We start from the raw sequence: 17205 nt of genomic DNA, 5'->3' as shown, positions 1-17205 counted from the left end.
GAGCAGAGACACATGAAAGTGAGATGCCAACAAACAAGCTCAGGGTCCAAATGTAGGAGAAAAAAGGGCAGTCAAGCTACCTAGACAGCAGATATATCAAAGTGGGACCACCCCCCAACAAGCTCAAAGTTTAATTCTAGGAGAAAAAAGGGTAGCCAACATTCTAGAACTGCAGACACATGAAAGTGAGACCACCATGAAACAACCTCAAGGTCCAAATGAGGCAGAAAAAGGATTAGTCAAGCTTCCAGGACTGCAGGCACATCCAAGTGAGACCACACCTGTTATGAGTGGGCCAGGAGACAAATCTCCCTTTAAATGCCTGTATTAGGACAGCTTTGGGCGGGGAACCCAAGGGGTCACACACACCGCCACTGCTCCCTGGAGCGATGAGGACGAGGAGGTGAAACAGCTTTGCCAGGTGCCCGACAGAGCCGGGGCTTGCGTCCCCACGAGAGCCGCAGGAAAGCACAGGCTCGTTGACAAGCCGAGGGCAGTCACGCAGAGAGGGCACTATCTGACTTATGGCGACAAGACACGGAGCCCCAGCAAGCAGCCCCATGTTCTCCCTGCTCACTGGGGTAGTTTGGAGTCCTGTCTGGCTAATGGCTCACCGGCCCTAGGGGTTTTTAGGCGTCCACTCCACCTCCTGTGGGCACTGCAGTCCCAGGGAGTTCTCTGGTTTGCGTGTCGCCATCAGGGCTGTGAGGGGAGCAGCGGGAGCACGGCCCCACGGGAAGGAGACAGTTTCAAAATGGACACCGGCTCGAAATGGGGGGTGAGGGAGAGCGGAAAAGGTACACAAATGAACTTATTCACATGCAAACTTGTCACGATCCGCTCACACAAGCGGGGTTCGTGATGGTTCGTTTTAGGGATCTCAGAGCGCAAAAGACACAGCGGGGGACAAACTCAGTTTACTCAATCACAAATGCACCTTTATTTAGTGCCAACAAATGCGATAGTGGGGAGAGAAAAGGAGAATAGTAAGAAAGACAGAAAAAGAGGGGAAGGGGATTATAGCTACCAACATGGAGGGTCGAGTCCTCGAGGCTTTTGAAGATGCCTATAGACGCAATCTTCTCCAGTGGGGAGATCTCAAAAGTGAGCGGGAGTCTCCAGGGTTTTTATAGTCCTCTCCGAAGCGACAGGCAGTTGGCCAAACAGCTGGGGGAAATCATTGCAGTGTGTTCATTCAGAGAACCCAGAACAAGTCGGTCATCAGCAGGTACAGTGTCAACCAGTCCAAGTCAGCAGGTGCAGTGTCAGCAGGCGCGGTCACTTCACCGTGACTTGCCCATTGTTTCTGCTCAGGTTCTGATGTTCCCATATGGGTGCTGGGTGTTTTCCATCAAACACACCTGCAGGCAGCACTTGGCCACCATCCCACCTCAGCCAGGCCAGAACTCCTGTGTTGAGATTTTCAAGTCCCTTTTAGGGGTTTCAGTCTCTGTCCTTGACGATGGTCGTGAGGCAGATGAGGGATCTTCGGACCGTCTCTTACACAAGGGTCGGCAGGGGAGAAGATCCCACTTCAGGCTTCCACAACCCATCTCCAGGTTTCTCTCTAAGCCCTCCCGGTGTAGCAATGTATCTGAATAACTTGGGCCATTCCCTGTATCAGCCAAACTGTTTGTAGTGAAGATGACACCTGCAGTCTTCTTTTCCAGAGTTCGCAGGAATTCATCAAGGCTACAGGAACAACAACAGCTCTGAAAATAAGAGCCTAGGAAAGCCTCTCCAAGAAATGCAGAACTCAGATAGGAGACACATAGCACGGTGATGGACACTTAACCAATTAAGTGCCCTGAAAGATGCGTGCGTGCGTTCCTGCCTTCCTGCCTGCCTGCGTGATGGAGAAATAACTTAGCCGACTGAGAGAGACACCTGTACCCATGAAGAGTAGTGCTAGAAACTGGAACTGTAGCTTTATGTACACAAGAAAGTAGCTGCTGTTAGAAGCATATTGTTTCCTTCATTTCAGCAGCCCATTTTCCCCCTGTATCCCTGTGGCTACCTGCTCCCACTGCAGAACAGAAGCAGCACCCAGCCAGCAGCTCCTCAGTCCTGGCAGGTCAGCGGCACTTCCAGGAGCACACCAGACTGGCAGCAAACTGCCCAAAGGGCACTCAGCCCTAGACCCTATTCAAACCCTCCAAAGTAACTTGGCCAGGGGGCAGGGTCAGCACCAAAGACACAGACACCAACCTCAGGAGCTCAGGGTCTTTGGCGACAGCTCAGAGCAGCCAAGAACCTCCCAAGGAGAAGCTCAGCAATGCTCCCCAGCACTGCTACCCAAGGTGACCTACAGGGACTGAGATCCAGCACCAGGGACCCTGAGCCTCACCCCCAGCAGCTGGGAATCCCCTGTCACAACCCAGCCCTGGAGAGCCCCCCCAGAACTGGCAATTCCCGCGGGTGCGTCCGCCCGCAGGCCAAGAGGCTCCGGCTGTGCCGGGACAGGGCCCAGGTCGGGCAAATGCTGCAATAAACAGGCGCACACAACTCCCACAGCGGGAACAGCTGGGCTCAGCCTCCTCCGGCGTCGCCCCAAAGCCTGGCCAGGGCTTCAGGAGCAATGCAGGAGCTGCCTTTGGCCCCGCTCCTCCCAACAAGGCCACAGGACTCATCTCAGGGCCCTGTCCGGCCTCTGAACACAGAAAGGTCAAGCCATGTTTCACTAATGAGCACGGACCTAGCCCAGAACACTAATGATCCTGGCTACCGCACTGCCGACAGGATACAAACACAACATCTGGGTTGAAGGCTCACCCAGAGGTCAGCTTTGCCTCAAGACTCTGCTTCAGGCCTCAGGCCTTCAGGAAGTCCCAAGGTGCTTGAACCTCTGCGCAAAGCCTGCTCCCATCTCCTGTGGAACCTCACAGATCAGGCAGCACTTCCTCGGCCCACTCCTGAGGCTATTTAGCCTGCCAGCAAAGAGCAGGGGCTGACCTGGGAATGACAGAAGGCAGGGAGGGGAAAGGACCCTTTTGCTTCCATCCAGAAAGCCAAAGGCCGTCAAAAAAAACCCTCTGGTGAACACCTGAGCAGCACCAGGAGATGAAAGGCCTGGCACTCCTGACTCCCAGAGCTCCCAGCGCTGCCTTGCCCCTCACCTTCAGCCCTCGTCTTGGACAGCAAGGCAATCCCAGGGACAGAAATCCAGGCTCCTGCTGCTCCTGGACGGAGGCACCCAACAGCTCTGTGCTGGCTGAACATGGCAGCAAAATCAGGATGCTGCTCTTCCTTGGGCAAAACTCCAGCCACTAAAAAGCTGGAATGCAGGACAACCCTGCCTCTCCACCAGGGCACTTGGATCCAGCCCTACTGACACATGGACATTTGAGACAGGAATCCATAACCCTCCGTGAAATCACATCACAGCCTCCAGGTGTTTTCCTGTTCGTGTCCTCACTTACCTGGCATAGGCTTCTTCCAAGGCTTTGCAGACACTTTGCCTCTAGCCAAAAAGATTAACATCGCCTTCTTTCCAGCTTTCAAGAAGTCACAGCAAGTCATCCTGGTCCCATGTTCCACATCAGATTCTCCTGTAAAAAGAAAGATATTTTTTCTGTTCAGATCATTTCTCAAGCTGTCAAGAAAAGCAGGATCCCACATGCACTCCCAGAAATTCTCTCAACACCATTTGCTGCTTCTCTCTCTGGCAGGGCACCAACAAGTCCTGGGACACTTCTTGTTCCCTGCTGGCCAGTGACCTTGAGCGATAAAAGAAGGCACCAGTATTGCTGCTAATTTTACAGCCACAGGCTTTGAACTTTCCACAAGTTAAAAGCAGAAGCAGACACTCCTCATCGGGCTCGAGTTCTCGCTTCCTGGCCCAGGAGACGCGCGGCCGCAGCTGCTCGAGCTTCTCTACCACTGCAGAGCGCGCCGAACACGGCAGGCGCACGGCAGGTGACGAACAAGCGACTTCTCCAATCCCGGCCCCGGAGAGGCGTGGCCGCCGCTCCTCGAGCTCCTCCGCCTCTGCACAGCGCTGCACGCACGGCAGGAGCACCGGAAGTGACGAAACAGCGAGGCCACGCTTCCCGGCCCGGGAGACGCGTGTCTGCCGCTCCTCGAGGATCTCAGCCGCCGCAAAGCACGCCGAGCAGGTAAGCGCACTGCAGATAATGAATAAGTGAAATCTTGCTTCCCAGCCCCGAAAATGCACTTTCGGTGCTGGAGGAGCTTCTCTGCTTGTGGGCAGCACGGAAACCGCGCCCAGCCGCTGTTCGCAGCCAGCCTGCAGCATACCGCCGGAGAGTGCACTAGGCGCGGCCAAACGGCGTTTGCTCGCTTCCCAGGCTAGGAGAAGCACTTGCCGTGCTGCAAACAGCTTCTCTGCCTGTAGAGAGCTCGGACACAGCGTTTGACGCTGTTCCAAGCCTGCCTGCGAGCGAACCGCCGGAGAGTGCACTAGACGCGGCCAAACGGCGTTTGCTCGCTTCCCAGGCTAGGAGAAGCACTTGCCGTGCTGCAAACAGCTTCTCTGCCTGTGGAGAGCTCGGAAACAGCGTTTAACGCTGTTCCAAGCCTGCCTGCGAGCGAGGCGCCGGAGAGTGCACTAGGCGCGGCCAAACGGCGTTTGCTCGCTTCCCAGGCTAGGAGAAGCACTTGCCGTGCTGCAAACAGCTTCTCTGCCTGTGGAGAGCTCGGAAACAGCGTTTAACGCTGTTCCAAGCCTGCCTGCGAGCCAAGCGCCGGAGAGTGCACTAGGCGCGGCCAAACGGCGTTTTCTCGCTTCCCAGGCTAGGAGAAGCACTTGCCGTGCTGCAAACAGCTTCTCTGCCTGTGGAGAGCTCGGAAACAGCGTTTAACGCTGTTCCAAGCCAGCCTGCGAGCGAAGCGCCGGAGAGTGCACTAGGCGCGGCCAAACGGCGTTTGCTCGCTTCCCAGGCTAGGAGAAGCACTTGCCGTGCTGCAAACAGCCTCTCTGCCTGTGGAGAGCTCGGAAATAGCGTTTAACGCTGTTCCAAGCCTCCCTGCGAGCGAAGCGCCGGAGAGTGCACTAGGCGCGGCCAAACGGCGTTTGCTCGCTTCCCAGGCTAGGAGAAGCACTTGCCGTGCTGTAAACAGCTTCTCTGCCTGTGGAGAACTCGGAAACAGCGTTTGACGCTGTTCCAAGCCGGCCTGCGAGCGAAGCGCCGGAGAGTGCACTCGGCGCGGCCAAACGGCGTTTGCTCGCTTCCCAGGCTAGGAGAAGCACTTGCCGTGCTGCAAACAGCTTCTCTGCCTGTGGAGAGCTCGGAAACAGCGTTTGACGCTGTTCCAAGCCGGCCTGCGAGCGAACCGCCGGAGAGTGCACTCGGCGCGGCCAAACGGCGTTTGCTCGCTTCCCAGGCTAGGAGAAGCACTTGCCGTGCTGCAAACAGCTTCTCTGCCTGTAGAGAGCTCGGACACAGCGTTTGACGCTGTTCCAAGCCTGCCTGCGAGCGAACCGCCGGAGAGTGCACTCGGCGCGGCCAAACGGCGTTTGCTCGCTTCCCAGGCTAGGAGAAGCACTTGCCGTGCTGCAAACAGCTTCTCTGCCTGTGGAGAGCTCGGAAACAGCGTTTAACGCTGTTCCAAGCCTGCCTGCGAGCGAGGCGCCGGAGAGTGCACTAGGCGCGGCCAAACGGCGTTTGCTCGCTTCCCAGGCTAGGAGAAGCACTTGCCATGCTGCAAACAGCTTCTCTGCCTGTAGAGAGCTCGGACACAGCGTTTGACGCTGTTCCAAGCCTGCCTGCGAGCGAACCGCCGGAGAGTGCACTAGACGCGGCCAAACGGCGTTTGCTCGCTTCCCAGGCTCGGAGAAGCACTTGCCGTGCTGCAAACAGCTTCTCTGCCTGTGGAGAGCTCGGAAACAGCGTTTAACGCTGTTCCAAGCCTGCCTGCGAGCGAGGCGCTGGAGAGTGCACTAGGCGCGGCCAAACGGCGTTTGCTCGCTTCCCAGGCTAGGAGAAGCACTTGCCGTGCTGCAAACAGCTTCTCTGCCTGTGGAGAGCTCGGAAACAGCGTTTGACGCTGTTCCAAGCCTGCCTGCGAGCCAAGCGCCGGAGAGTGCACTAGGCGCGGCCAAACGGCGTTTGCTCGCTTCCCAGGCTAGGAGAAGCACTTGCCGTGCTGCAAACAGCCTCTCTGCCTGTGGAGAGCTCGGAAACAGCGTTTAACGCTGTTCCAAGCCAGCCTGCGAGCGAAGCGCCGGAGAGTGCACTAGGCGCGGCCAAACGGCGTTTGCTCGCTTCCCAGGCTAGGAGAAGCACTTGCCGTGCTGCAAACAGCTTCTCTGCCTGTGGAGAGCTCGGAAACAGCGTTTAACGCTGTTCCAAGCCTGCCTGCGAGCGAAGCGCCGGAGAGTGCACTCGGCGCGGCCAAACGGCGTTTGCTCGCTTCCCAGGCTAGGAGAAGCACTTGCCGTGCTGCAAACAGCCTCTCTGCCTGTGGAGAGCTCGGAAATAGCGTTTAACGCTGTTCCAAGCCTCCCTGCGAGCGAGGCGCCGGAGAGTGCACTAGGCGCGGCCAAACGGCGTTTGCTCGCTTCCCAGGCTAGGAGAAGCACTTGCCGTGCTGCAAACAGCTTCTCTGCCTGTGGAGAGCTCGGAAACAGCGTTTAACGCTGTTCCAAGCCAGCCTGCGAGCGAAGCGCTGGAGAGTGCACTAGGCGCGGCCAAACGGCGTTTGCTCGCTTCCCAGGCTAGGAGAAGCACTTGCCGTGCTGCAAACAGCTTCTCTGCCTGTGGAGAGCTCGGAAACAGCGTTTAACGCTGTTCCAAGCCTGCCTGCGAGCGAAGCGTCGGAGAGTGCACTAGGCGCGGCCAAACGGCGTTTGCTCGCTTCCCAAGCTAGGAGAAGCACTTGCCGTGCTGCAAACAGCCTCTCTGCCTGTGGAGAGCTCGGAAATAGCGTTTAACGCTGTTCCAAGCCTCCCTGCGAGCGAAGCGCCGGAGAGTGCACTAGGCGCGGCCAAACGGCGTTTGCTCGCTTCCCAGGCTAGGAGAAGCACTTGCCGTGCTGTAAACAGCTTCTCTGCCTGTGGAGAACTCGGAAACAGCGTTTGACGCTGTTCCAAGCCGGCCTGCGAGCGAACCGCCGGAGAGTGCACTAGGCGCGGCCAAACGGCGTTTGCTCGCTTCCCAGGCTAGGAGAAGCACTTGCCGTGCTGCAAACAGCTTCTCTGCCTGTGGAGAGCTCGGAAACAGCGTTTGACGCTGTTCCAAGCCTGCCTGCAAGCGAACCGCCGGAGAGTGCACTCGGCGCGGCCAAACGGCGTTTGCTCGCTTCCCAGGCTAGGAGAAGCACTTGCCGTGCTGCAAACAGCTTCTCTGCCTGTGGAGAGCTCGGAAACAGCGTTTGACGCTGTTCCAAGCCGGCCTGCGAGCGAAGCGCCGGAGAGTGCACTCGGCGCGGCCAAACGGCGTTTGCTCGCTTCCCAGGCTAGGAGAAGCACTTGCCGTGCTGCAAAAAGCTTCTCTGCCTGTGGAGAGCTCGGAAACAGCGTTTGACGCTGTTCCAAGCCGGCCTGCGAGCGAAGCGCCGGAGAGTGCACTCGGCGCGGCCAAACGGCGTTTGCTCGCTTCCCAGGCTAGGAGAAGCACTTGCCGTGCTGCAAACAGCTTCTCTGCCTGTGGAGAGCTCGGAAACAGCGTTTGACGCTGTTCCAGGCCGGCCTGCGAGCGAAGCGCTGGAGAGTGCACTCGGCGCGGCCAAACGGCGTTTGCTCGCTTCCCAGGCTAGGAGAAGCACTTGCCGTGCTGCAAACAGCTTCTCTGCCTGTGGAGAGCTCGGAAACAGCGTTTGACGCTGTTCCAAGCCTGCCTGCGAGCGAACGGCCGGAGAGTGCACTCGGCGCGGCCAGACGGCGTTTGCTCGCTTCCCAGGCTAGGAGAAGCACTTGCCGTGCTGCAAAGAGCTTCTCTGCCTGTGGAGAGCTCGGGAAACAGCGTTTGACGCTGTTCCAGGCCGGCCTGCGAGCGAACGGCCGGAGAGTGCACTCGGCGCGGCCAAACGGCGTTTGCTCGCTTCCCAGGCTAGGAGAAGCACTTGCCGTGCTGCAAACAGCTTCTCTGCCTGTGGAGAGCTCGGAAACAGCGTTTGACGCTGTTCCAAGCCGGCCTGCGAGCGAAGCGCCGGAGAGTGCACTCGGCGCGGCCAAACGGCGTTTGCTCGCTTCCCAGGCTAGGAGAAGCACTTGCCGTGCTGCAAACAGCTTCTCTGCCTGTGGAGAGCTCGGAAACAGCGTTTGACGCTGTTCCAGGCCGGCCTGCGAGCGAAGCGCCGGAGAGTGCACTCGGCGCGGCCAAACGGCGTTTGCTCGCTTCCCAGGCTAGGAGAAGCACTTGCCGTGCTGCAAACAGCTTCTCTGCCTGTGGAGAGCTCGGAAACAGCGTTTGACGCTGTTCCAGGCCGGCCTGCGAGAGAACCGCCGGAGAGTGCATTTGGCGCGGCCAAACGGCGTTTGCTCGCTTCCCAGGCTAGGAGAAGCACTTGCCGTGCTGCAAACAGCTTCTCTGCCTGTGGAGAGCTCGGAAACAGCGTTTGACGCTGTTCCAGGCCGGCCTGCGAGCGAACGGCCGGAGAGTGCACTCGGCGCGGCCAAACGGCGTTTGCTCGCTTCCCAGGCTAGGAGAAGCACTTGCCGTGCTGCAAACAGCTTCTCTGCCTGTGGAGAGCTCGGAAACAGCGTTTGACGCTGTTCCAAGCCGGCCTGCGAGCGAAGCGCCGGAGAGTGCACTCGGCGCGGCCAAACGGCGTTTGCTCGCTTCCCAGGCTAGGAGAAGCACTTGCCGTGCTGCAAACAGCTTCTCTGCCTGTGGAGAGCTCGGAAACAGCGTTTGACGCTGTTCCAGGCCGGCCTGCGAGCGAAGCGCCGGAGAGTGCACTCGGCGCGGCCAAACGGCGTTTGCTCGCTTCCCAGGCTAGGAGAAGCACTTGCCGTGCTGCAAACAGCTTCTCTGCCTGTGGAGAGCTCGGAAACAGCGTTTGACGCTGTTCCAGGCCGGCCTGCGAGAGAACCGCCGGAGAGTGCATTTGGCGCGGCCAAACGGCGTTTGCTCGCTTCCCAGGCTAGGAGAAGCACTTGCCGTGCTGCAAACAGCGTCTCTGCCTGTGGAGAGCTCGGAAACAGCGTTTGACGCTGTTCCAGGCCGGCCTGCGAGCGAACCGCCGGAGAGTGCACTCGGCGCGGCCAAACGGCGTTTGCTCGCTTCCCAGGCTAGGAGAAGCACTTGCCGTGCTGCAAACAGCTTCTCTGCCTGTGGAGAGCTCGGAAACAGCGTTTGACGCTGTTCCAGGCCGGCCTGCGAGAGAACCGCCGGAGAGTGCATTTGGCGCGGCCAAACGGCGTTTGCTCACTTCCCAGGCTAGGAGAAGCACTTGCCGTGCTGCAAACAGCTTCTCTGCCTGTGGAGAGCTCGGAAACAGCGTTTGACGCTGTTCCAGGCCGGCCTGCGAGCGAACCGCCGGAGAGTGCACTCGGCGCGGCCAAACGGCGTTTGCTCGCTTCCCAGGCTAGGAGAAGCACTTGCCGTGCTGCAAACAGCTTCTCTGCCTGTGGAGAGCTCGGAAACAGCGTTTGACGCTGTTCCAGGCCGGCCTGCGAGCGAAGCGCCGGAGAGTGCACTCGGCGCGGCCAAACGGCGTTTGCTCGCTTCCCAGGCTAGGAGAAGCACTTGCCGTGCTGCAAACAGCTTCTCTGCCTGTGGAGAGCTCGGAAACAGCGTTTGACGCTGTTCCAGGCCGGCCTGCGAGCGAACCGCCGGAGAGTGCACTCGGCGCGGCCAAACGGCGTTTGCTCGCTTCCCAGGCTAGGAGAAGCACTTGCCGTGCTGCAAACAGCTTCTCTGCCTGTGGAGAGCTCGGAAACAGCGTTTGACGCTGTTCCAAGCCGGCCTGCGAGCGAACGGCCGGAGAGTGCACTCGGCGCGGCCAAACGGCGTTTGCTCGCTTCCCAGGCTAGGAGAAGCACTTGCCGTGCTGCAAACAGCTTCTCTGCCTGTGGAGAGCTCGGAAACAGCGTTTGACGCTGTTCCAGGCCGGCCTGCGAGCGAACCGCCGGAGAGTGCACTCGACGCGGCCAAACGGCGTTTGCTCGCTTCCCAGGCTAGGAGAAGCACTTGCCGTGCTGCAAACAGCTTCTCTGCCTGTGGAGAGCTCGGAAACAGCGTTTGACGCTGTTCCAGGCCGGCCTGCGAGCGAACGGCCGGAGAGTGCACTCGGCGCGGCCAAACGGCGTTTGCTCGCTTCCCAGGCTAGGAGAAGCACTTGCCGTGCTGCAAACAGCTTCTCTGCCTGTGGAGAGCTCGGAAACAGCGTTTGACGCTGTTCCAGGCCGGCCTGCGAGCGAACCGCCGGAGAGTGCACTAGACGCGGCCAAACGGCGTTTGCTCGCTTCCCAGGCTAGGAGAAGCACTTGCCGTGCTGCAAACAGCTTCTCTGCCTGTGGAGAGCTCGGAAACAGCGTTTGACGCTGTTCCAGGCCGGCCTGCGAGCGAACCGGCCGGAGAGTGCACTCGGCGCGGCCAAACGGCGTTTGCTCGCTTCCCAGGCTAGGAGAAGCACTTGCCGTGCTGCAAACAGCTTCTCTGCCTGTGGAGAGCTCGGAAACAGCGTTTGACGCTGTTCCAGGCCGGCCTGCGAGCGAAGCGCCGGAGAGTGCACTCGGCGCGGCCAAACGGCGTTTGCTCGCTTCCCAGGCTAGGAGAAGCACTTGCCGTGCTGCAAACAGCTTCTCTGCCTGTGGAGAGCTCGGAAACAGCGTTTGACGCTGTTCCAGGCCGGCCTGCGAGCGAAGCGCCGGAGAGTGCACTCGGCGCGGCCAAACGGCGTTTCTCGCTTCCCAGGCTAGGAGAAGCACTTGCCGTGCTGCAAACAGCTTCTCTGCCTGTGGAGAGCTCGGAAACAGCGTTTGACGCTGTTCCAGGCCGGCCTGCGAGCGAAGCGCCGGAGAGTGCACTCGGCGCGGCCAAACGGCGTTTGCTCGCTTCCCAGGCTAGGAGAAGCACTTGCCGTGCTGCAAACAGCTTCTCTGCCTGTGGAGAGCTCGGAAACAGCGTTTGACGCTGTTCCAGGCCGGCCTGCGAGCGAACGGCCGGAGAGTGCACTCGGCGCGGCCAAACGGCGTTTGCTCGCTTCCCAGGCTAGGAGAAGCACTTGCCGTGCTGCAAACAGCTTCTCTGCCTGTGGAGAGCTCGGAAACAGCGTTTGACGCTGTTCCAGGCCGGCCTGCGAGGCGAACGGCCGGAGAGTGCACTCGGCGCGGCCAAACGGCGTTTGCTCGCTTCCCAGGCTAGGAGAAGCACTTGCCGTGCTGCAAACAGCTTCTCTGCCTGTGGAGAGCTCGGAAACAGCGTTTGACGCTGTTCCAGGCCGGCCTGCGAGCGAACGGCCGGAGAGTGCACTCGGCGCGGCCAAACGGCGTTTGCTCGCTTCCCAGGCTAGGAGAAGCACTTGCCGTGCTGCAAACAGCTTCTCTGCCTGTGGAGAGCTCGGAAACAGCGTTTGACGCTGTTCCAGGCCGGCCTGCGAGCGAACCGCCGGAGAGTGGACTCGGCGCGGCCAAACGGCGTTTGCTCGCTTCCCAGGCTAGGAGAAGCACTTGCCGTGCTGCAAACAGCTTCTCTGCCTGTGGAGAGCTCGGAAACAGCGTTTGACGCTGTTCCAAGGCCGGCCTGCGAGCGAACCGCCGGAGAGTGCACTCGGCGCGGGCCAAACGGCGTTTGCTCGCTTCCCAGGCTAGGAGAAGCACTTGCCGTGCTGCAAACAGCTTCTCTGCCTGTGGAGAGCTCGGAAACAGCGTTTGACGCTGTTCCAGGCCGGCCTGCGAGCGAACCGCCGGAGAGTGCACTCGGCGCGGCCAAACGGCGTTTGCTCGCTTCCCAGGCTAGGAGAAGCACTTGCCGTGCTGCAAAACAGCTTCTCTGCCTGTGGAGAGCTCGGAAACAGCGTTTGACGCTGTTCCAGGCCGGCCTGCGAGCGAACGGCCGGAGAGTGCACTCGGCGCGGCCAAACGGCGTTTGCTCGCTTCCCAGGCTAGGAGAAGCACTTGCCGTGCTGCAAACAGCTTCTCTGCCTGTGGAGAGCTCGGAAACAGCGTTTGACGCTGTTCCAGGCCGGCCTGCGAGGCGAACGGCCGGAGAGTGCACTCGGCGCGGCCAAACGGCGTTTGCTCGCTTCCCAGGCTAGGAGAAGCACTTGCCGTGCTGCAAACAGCTTCTCTGCCTGTGGAGAGCTCGGAAACAGCGTTTGACGCTGTTCCAGGCCGGCCTGCGAGCGAACGGCCGGAGAGTGGCACTCGGCGCGGCCAAACGGCGTTTGCTCGCTTCCCAGGCTAGGAGAAGCACTTGCCGTGCTGCAAACAGCTTCTCTGCCTGTGGAGAGCTCGGAAACAGCGTTTGACGCTGTTCCAGGCCGGCCTGCGAGCGAACGGCCGGAGAGTGCACTCGGCGCGGCCAAACGGCGTTTGCTCGCTTCCCAGGCTAGGAGAAGCACTTGCCGTGCTGCAAACAGCTTCTCTGCCTGTGGAGAGCTCGGAAACAGCGTTTGACGCTGTTCCAGGCCGGCCTGCGAGCGAACGGCCGGAGAGTGCACTCGGCGCGGCCAAACGGCGTTTGCTCGCTTCCCAGGCTAGGAGAAGCACTTGCCGTGCTGCAAACAGCTTCTCTGCCTGTGGAGAGCTCGGAAACAGCGTTTGACGCTGTTCCAGGCCGGCCTGCGAGCGAACCGCCGGAGAGTGCACTCGGCGCGGCCAAACGGCGTTTGCTCGCTTCCCAGGCTAGGAGAAGCACTTGCCGTGCTGCAAACAGCTTCTCTGCCTGTGGAGAGCTCGGAAACAGCGTTTGACGCTGTTCCAAGCCGGCCAGCGAGCGAACCGGCCGGAGAGTGCACTCGGCGCGGCCAAACGGCGTTTGCTCGCTTCCCAGGCTAGGAGAAGCACTTGCCGTGCTGCAAACAGCTTCTCTGCCTGTGGAGAGCTCGGAAACAGCGTTTGACGCTGTTCCAGGCCGGCCTGCGAGCGAACGGCCGGAGAGTGCACTCGGCGCGGCCAAACGGCGTTTGCTCGCTTCCCAGGCTAGGAGAAGCACTTGCCGTGCTGCAAACAGCTTCTCTGCCTGTGGAGAGCTCGGAAACAGCGTTTGACGCTGTTCCAGGCCGGCCTGCGAGCGAACGGCCGGAGAGTGCACTCGGCGCGGCCAAACGGCGTTTGCTCGCTTCCCAGGCTAGGAGAAGCACTTGCCGTGCTGCAAACAGCTTCTCTGCCTGTGGAGAGCTCGGAAACAGCGTTTGACGCTGTTCCAGGCCGGCCTGCGAGCGAACGGCCGGAGAGTGCACTCGGCGCGGCCAAACGGCGTTTGCTCGCTTCCCAGGCTAGGAGAAGCACTTGCCGTGCTGCAAACAGCTTCTCTGCCTGTGGAGAGCTCGGAAACAGCGTTTGACGCTTTTCCAGGCCGGCCTGCGAGCGAACCGCCGGAGAGTGGACTCGGCGCGGCCAAACGGCGTTTGCTCGCTTCCCAGGCTAGGAGAAGCACTTGCCGTGCTGCAAACAGCTTCTCTGCCTGTGGAGAGCTCGGAAACAGCGTTTGACGCTGTTCCAGGCCGGCCTGCGAGCGAACGGCCGGAGAGTGCACTCGGCGCGGCCAAACGGCGTTTGCTCGCTTCCCAGGCTAGGAGAAGCACTTGCCGTGCTGCAAACAGCTTCTCTGCCTGTGGAGAGCTCGGAAACAGCGTTTGACGCTGTTCCAGGCCGGCCTGCGAGGCGAACGGCCGGAGAGTGCACTCGGCGCGGCCAAACGGCGTTTGCTCGCTTCCCAGGCTAGGAGAAGCACTTGCCGTGCTGCAAACAGCTTCTCTGCCTGTGGAGAGCTCGGAAACAGCGTTTGACGCTGTTCCAGGCCGGCCTGCGAGCGAACGGCCGGAGAGTGCACTCGGCGCGGCCAAACGGCGTTTGCTCGCTTCCCAGGCTAGGAGAAGCACTTGCCGTGCTGCAAACAGCTTCTCTGCCTGTGGAGAGCTCGGAAACAGCGTTTGACGCTGTTCCAGGCCGGCCTGCGATGGCGAACGGCCGGAGAGTGCACTCGGCGCGGCCAAACGGCGTTTGCTCGCTTCCCAGGCTAGGAGAAGCACTTGCCGTGCTGCAAACAGCTTCTCTGCCTGTGGAGAGCTCGGAAACAGCGTTTGACGCTGTTCCAGGCCGGCCTGCGAGCGAACGGCCGGAGAGTGCACTCGGCGCGGCCAAACGGCGTTTGCTCGCTTCCCAGGCTAGGAGAAGCACTTGCCGTGCTGCAAACAGCTTCTCTGCCTGTGGAGAGCTCGGAAACAGCGTTTGACGCTGTTCCAGGGCGGCCTGCGAGCGAAGCGCCGGAGAGTGCACTAGACGCGGCCAAACGGCGTTTGCTCGCTTCCCAGGCTAGGAGAAGCACATGCCGTGCTGCAAACAGCTTCTCTGCCTGTGGAGAGCTCAGAAACAGCGTTTGACGCTGTTCCAGGCCGGCCTGCGAGCGAACCACCGGAGAGTGCACTCGGCGCGGCCAAACGGCTTTTGCTCGCTTCCCAGGCTAGGAGAAGCACTTGCCGTGCTGCAAACAGCTTCTCTGCCTGTGGAGAGCTCGGAAACAGCGTTTGACGCTGTTCCAGGCCGGCCTGCGAGCGAACCGCCGGAGAGTGCACTCGGCGCGGCCAAACGGCGTTTGCTCGCTTCCCAGGCTAGGAGAAGCACTTGCCGTGCTGCAAACAGCTTCTCTGCCTGTGGAGAGCTCGGAAACAGCGTTTGACGCTGTTCCAAGCCGGCCTGCGAGCGAACCGCCGGAGAGTGCACTCGGCGCGGCCAAACGGCGTTTGCTCGCTTCCCAGGCTAGGAGAAGCACTTGCCGTGCTGCAAACAGCTTCTCTGCCTGTGGAGAGCTCGGAAACAGCGTTTGACGCTGTTCCAGGCCGGCCTGCGAGCGAACGGCCGGAGAGTGCACTCGGCGCGGCCAAACGGCGTTTGCTCGCTTCCCAGGCTAGGAGAAGCACTTGCCGTGCTGCAAACAGCTTCTCTGCCTGTGGAGAGCTCGGAAACAGCGTTTGACGCTGTTCCAGGCCGGCCTGCGAGCGAACGGCCGGAGAGTGCACTCGGGCGCGGCCAAACGGCGTTTGCTCGCTTCCCAGGCTAGGAGAAGCACTTGCCGTGCTGCAAACAGCTTCTCTGCCTGTGGAGAGCTCGGAAACAGCGTTTGACGCTGTTCCAGGCCGGCCTGCGAGCGAACCGCCGGAGAGTGCACTCGGCGCGGCCAAACGGCGTTTGCTCGCTTCCCAGGCTAGGAGAAGCACTTGCCGTGCTGCAAACAGCTTCTCTGCCTGTGGAGAGCTCGGAAACAGCGTTTGACGCTGTTCCAGGCCGGCCTGCGAGCGAACGGCCGGAGAGTGCACTCGGCGCGGCCAAACGGCGTTTGCTCGCTTCCCAGGCTAGGAGAAGCACTTGCCGTGCTGCAAACAGCTTCTCTGCCTGTGGAGAGCTCGGAAAACAGCGTTTGACGCTGTTCCAGGCCGGCCTGCGAGCGAACGGCCGGAGAGTGCACTCGGCGCGGCCAAACGGCGTTTGCTCGCTTCCCAGGCTAGGAGAAGCACTTGCCGTGCTGCAAACAGCTTCTCTGCCTGTGGAGAGCTCGGAAACAGCGTTTGACGCTGTTCCAGGCCGGCCTGCGAGCGAACGGCCGGAGAGTGCACTCGGCGCGGCCAAACGGCGTTTGCTCGCTTCCCAGGCTAGGGAGAAGCACTTGCCGTGCTGCAAACAGCTTCTCTGCCTGTGGAGAGCTCGGAAACAGCGTTTGACGCTGTTCCAGGCCGGCCTGCGAGCGAACCGCCGGAGAGTGGACTCGGCGCGGCCAAACGGCGTTTGCCTCGCTTCCCAGGCTAGGAGAAGCACTTGCCGTGCTGCAAACAGCTTCTCTGCCTGTGGAGAGCTCGGAAACAGCGTTTGACGCTGTTCCAGGCCGGCCTGCGAGCGAACCGCCGGGGAGGAGTGCACTCAGCGCGGCCAAACGGCGTTTGCTCGCTTCCCAGGCTAGGAGAAGCACTTGCCGTGCTGCAAACAGCTTCTCTGCCTGTGGAGAGCTCGGAAATAGCGTTTGACGCTGTTCCAGGCCGGCCTGCGAGCGAACGGCCGGAGAGTGCACTCGGCGCGGCCAAACGGCGTTTGCTCGCTTCCCAGGCTAGGAGAAAGCACTTGCCGTGCTGCAAACAGCTTCTCTGCCTGTGGAGAGCTCGGAAACAGCGTTTGACGCTGTTCCAGGCCGGCCTGCGAGCGAACGGCCGGAGAGTGCACTCGGCGCGGCCAAACGGCGTTTGCTCGCTTCCCAGGCTAGGAGAAGCACTTGCCGTGCTGCAAACAGCTTCTCTGCCTGTGGAGAGCTCGGAAACAGCGTTTGACGCTGTTCCAGGCCGGCCTGCGAGCGAACCGCCGGAGAGTGCACTCGGCGCGGCCAAACGGCGTTTGCTCGCTTCCCAGGCTAGGAGAAGCACTTGCCGTGCTGCAAACAGCTTCTCTGCCTGTGGAGAGCTCGGAAACAGCGTTTGACGCTGTTCCAGGCCGGCCTGCGAGCGAAGCGCCGGAGAGTGCACTCCGGCGTGGCCCAAACGGCGTTTGCTCGCTTCCCAGGCTAGGAGAAGCACTTGCCGTGCTGCAAACAGCTTCTCTGCCTGTGGAGAGCTCGGAAACAGCGTTTGACGCTGTTCCAAGCCGGCCTGCGAGCGAACAGCCGGAGAGTGGACTCGGCACGGCCAAACGGCGTTTGCTCGCTTCCCAGGCTAGGAGAAGCACTTGCCGTGCTGCAAACAGCTTCTCTGCCTGTGGAGAGCTCGGAAACAGCGTTTGACGCTGTTCCAAGCCGGCCTGCGAGCGAAGCGCCGGAGAGTGCACTCGGCGCGGCCAAACGGCGTTTGCTCGCTTCCCAGGCTAGGAGAAGCACTTGCCGTGCTGCAAACAGCTTCTCTGCCTGTGGAGAGCTCGGAAACAGCGTTTGACGCTGTTCCAGGCCGGCCTGCGAGCGAACGGCCGGAGAGTGCACTCGGCGCGGCCAAACGGCGTTTGCTCGCTTCCCAGGCTCGGAGAAGCACTTGCCGTGCTGCAAACAGCTTCTCTGCCTGTGGAGAGCTCGGAAACAGCGTTTGACGCTGTTCCAGGCCGGCCTGCGAGCGAACCGCCGGAGAGTGCACTCGACGCGACCAAACGGCGTTTGCTCGCTTCCCAGG

The 17205-nt window shown here is 60.7% G+C and overlaps 1 long non-coding RNA gene across 1 annotated transcript; it reads right to left on the bottom strand.

Annotated features, from left to right (window-relative positions):
• Nucleotides 1-2672: 2672 nt before the first annotated feature.
• On the bottom strand, nt 2673-3869 carry LOC136298573 (uncharacterized). The gene is made up of 3 exons (XR_010723337.1): nt 3644-3869; nt 3420-3548; nt 2673-2952 (listed from the first exon to the last, which is right to left on the bottom strand). It is a non-coding gene; the product is annotated as an uncharacterized lncRNA (long non-coding RNA).
• Between the last annotated feature and the right edge of the window lie 13336 nt (nt 3870-17205).

This window comes from Chamaea fasciata, unplaced genomic scaffold (genome assembly GCF_029207755.1).
Source record: "Chamaea fasciata isolate MVZ Bird 193981 ecotype frontalis unplaced genomic scaffold, bChaFas1.0.hap1 SCAF_18, whole genome shotgun sequence".
NCBI classification, from domain to species: domain Eukaryota; kingdom Metazoa; phylum Chordata; class Aves; order Passeriformes; family Sylviidae; genus Chamaea; species Chamaea fasciata.
Note: the sequence above shows the minus strand (reverse complement) of the source record. Positions and strands in the feature narration are given on the sequence as shown.